At 43.0% G+C, this 3,252-nt stretch overlaps 1 long non-coding RNA gene across 1 annotated transcript in view; it reads right to left on the bottom strand.

Moving 5' to 3' along the window:
- LOC109308311 overlaps nt 1–2,919 on the bottom strand; it is a 30,868-nt gene extending 27,949 nt beyond the window's left edge. Inside the window, exon 1 of the long non-coding RNA XR_002100575.1 lies at nt 2,766–2,919. This is a non-coding gene — a long non-coding RNA (uncharacterized LOC109308311). The remainder of the gene's footprint in view (nt 1–2,765) is intronic.
- Between the last annotated feature and the right edge of the window lie 333 nt (nt 2,920–3,252).

The following is a 3,252-nucleotide window of genomic DNA, read 5'->3' as shown; positions in this document are numbered from 1 at the left end:
TCTCCACCCTGTATCCGCATGCTGGTGCACAACACCGCCCTGCTCGTTCTAGCAGAGCTCTTACTTCTTAGGCTGCCAAGGGGAAACTGCCTCTGGCTTCAGCCTTCTCTGTTTATAAAGGCCAGGCCCTGCCCCCTGGCTGTCAGCTGACCCAATCAGTTGCCATAGCAACTCCCACCTGCTGCCCTGGTGAGTGGCAGCTGAGCCCATTTACTACTATTCAGTAGCAGGCACCCTAGTGCCCTGCTACAGACCCCAAATCAAGTTGTGGCATTTACAAGTAGAGGGTCACGAGCTCTGTGAAATTGCATTATAGCACACAGGCTCACACTGGAGGTGGCGTCATCCCCCCCAACTAAAGGATAGTGAATTGCTAGTCTACTTCTCCATTTCCACACCCAAAAGTGTGTCTATATGCCCTGGCTCCAATGTTCATGCTGTGAAAGTATGTAATCTCTTACTGTTTGAAAGCAAATATGATTTTGTGACTTGTTATAGCCAGTCTATCCATCAGTCAATTAAAATTACAGTGATTAGAACAGACTTTAAGTGATACTAAATATTCCACTTAGTTTTTTGTTAAGTAGAATAAGTTTTAAAACACACTTTCTTGTTAGACCTGATTCAGGAGCTTCCACATACATTCAACTCCTGTTGACATCAGTGAAAAGTAAAATGCATTTTCCCAGTTGATTGCTTTTTTCTGAATTATTTAAGAGAGACAATGTTTTCTCTGAATTCCATGAAGAAAAAAAATAGAATTTTTATAGGAATTATTAACAGTTATTGGTTTAAAATCATTGCTGCACAAATATAAGATCCTACCAGATGGACAGTTAATATATGAACTGTGAAAACAAAGGATAAAGTAGGGAAAGTTGGCTGTCTGTTATTAACTTATTTTCTTATTTTATAGTGTGATTTAGAGGCTCCAATGACACCGGAGCCCCATGGTGCTTGGTGCTGCACATGCACATAACAGAAGACCCTGTTAAGAACTTATCACCCAAAAAGAAACAACAGACAAAAGCCATGGGGAAAAAAGGTTGCATTATTAAACTTATCTTGCCAGTGGAAAAAAGAGAGACAGAAAAAGTAAGTGACCCGTCTGTAATCACATAAAAAGTCTATGGCAGAGATTGTAATTTTAACCGGGATGTTCTGAATCCTAGTTCATTCCTACAAACCAACAGGGAAAAAGTTAATTGGGTGCACCAGTGGACCTAGACCCCATGGAACCCTATGCCTTCTGGCTCACCAATCAGGAGGCAGAATTACAACATGCAACAGAAGGATATCAAATGGAGTGCCCCAGGGGTCAGTCCTGGGGCCAGTTTTGTTCAATATCTTCATCAACAACCTAGAAGATGGGATAGAGTGCACCCTCAGCAAGTCTGCAGATGACCCCAACCTGGGGGAAGTAGGAGATAGACTGGAGTGTAGGGCTAGGATTCAGAAAGACATAGAAAAATAGGAGGAATGGACCAAAAGAAATCTCATGAGGTTCAATAAGGAGAAGTGCAAAGTCCTACACTTAGGATGGAACAATCCCATGCACCAATACAGGTTGGGGACTGACTAAGCAGCATCTCTGCAGAAAAGGACCTGGGGGTTACAGTGGACAATAAACTGAATATGAGCCAGCAGTGCAGCCTTGTTGCAAAGAAGGCTAACAGCATACTGAGCCACATTAGTAGGAGCCTTGCCAGCAGATACAGGGAAGTGATTCTTCCCCTCTATTCAGCGCTAGTAAGGCCACATCTGGAGTACTGTGTCCAGTTTTGGGCCCCCTACTACAGAAAGGATGTGGACAAATTGAAGAGAGTCCAGCGGAGGGCAACGAAAATGCTTAGGGGGCTGGAGGACATGACTTATGAAGAGATGCTGAGGGAACTGAGCTTATTTAGCTGGAGAAGAGAAGACTGAGGGGGCATTTAATAGAAGCCTTCAGCTATCTAAAGGGTAGCTCCAGAGAGGATGGAGCTAGATTGCTCTCAGTAGTGACAGGTGATAGAACAAGAATCAATCAATCTCACTTGCAGCAAGGGAAGTTTAGGAAAAATTTTATTACCAAGAGGGTAGTAAGAGCAGTGGAACAGGTCACTCAGAGAGGTTGTGGACTTTCCATCCTTGGAGAATGGGTTAGACAAAACCTTGGAGGGGGTTGATGTAGTTGGGGGTTTTGAGCAGGGCGTTGGACTAGATGACCTCCTGAGGTCCATTTGAAACCCAATTTTCTATGATAAAAAAGGAAGCTGCACACAGTCTGAAGGGATCTTTAAGGCTGTGAAGATTTCTGTGACTAGAAGACAGTTCTTGGATTGTGCAGAGCTTAATGACTGGATAGGGAAGTTTTTGGTCTGTGAGACAGCTCCACAGTTGTGAGGAGCCCCAAAAATACTAGAAGCATGGTCAGTGAGCTAGTTTGGGAGATGGTAATGGTTGCACAGAAATAAAATAGGAAGAAGCCCTGGTGTTTGAAAACAATGAGATCTATCAAAACTTAATCTTAGGACCCTGTGATGGAACTCAGTAGAGCACAAGGATCTGAGCCCCCCTACCTTCAGATGCTTTGCATCTTCTAATGGATGCCCACTGGTTGAGGCTTAAACATAATAATAGACTGGAAGTGAACAGGGAACTTAGACCATCAGCAGTACAGTAGGAAGTGATATTGGACAACAAACACCTGTGACCTTCCAATCCTCATGTTGTAGGGAACTCCTGACACACATGAAATCCAATGTTATTAGTACATGACAAACCTTTTACACTGCCTAGAAGTGTCTCCTTGGAAAATCCTTGCAGCTAATTGTTCCTGTCAAAGCAGATGACGTGTTTATAAATGTCACCCAACAGACATCATCACAGAATCATCACCAGCCCTTAAAAAGAGAGAGAAAGAACTCAAATACCAAGGAGTAACTGCCAAACATTTCAGCAGAACACAAACTAATGGCAAAAATGAACCCCAGTTTACCATTAAATTCTGGCTCAAAAATAATGGCCGATTCTACACTGTAGGCTAAAGGAACAGTTCTGCTCTAAGGAAAGAATAATAAGTATAGAAGCACTGTAGATTTGGACATATGTCTAACTCCATCCAGTCATCAGGTTCATTGAGTTGTTGCTGTAGCATTACAGTTTGTCTTTTTAAAATATATAGTTTCATAGACAGTAGGGTCGGAAGGGACCTGAGCAGATCATCAAGTCCGACCCCCTGCCATGGCAGGAAAGAGTACTGGGGTCAAA

Source organism: Crocodylus porosus, unplaced genomic scaffold, assembly GCF_001723895.1.
Source record: "Crocodylus porosus isolate Cpor-Errol unplaced genomic scaffold, CroPor_comp1, whole genome shotgun sequence".
Taxonomy (NCBI): Eukaryota; Metazoa; Chordata; order Crocodylia; family Crocodylidae; genus Crocodylus; species Crocodylus porosus.
The sequence above is the reverse complement of the archived record's forward strand: the minus strand, read 5'-3'. Positions and strand labels throughout refer to the sequence as shown.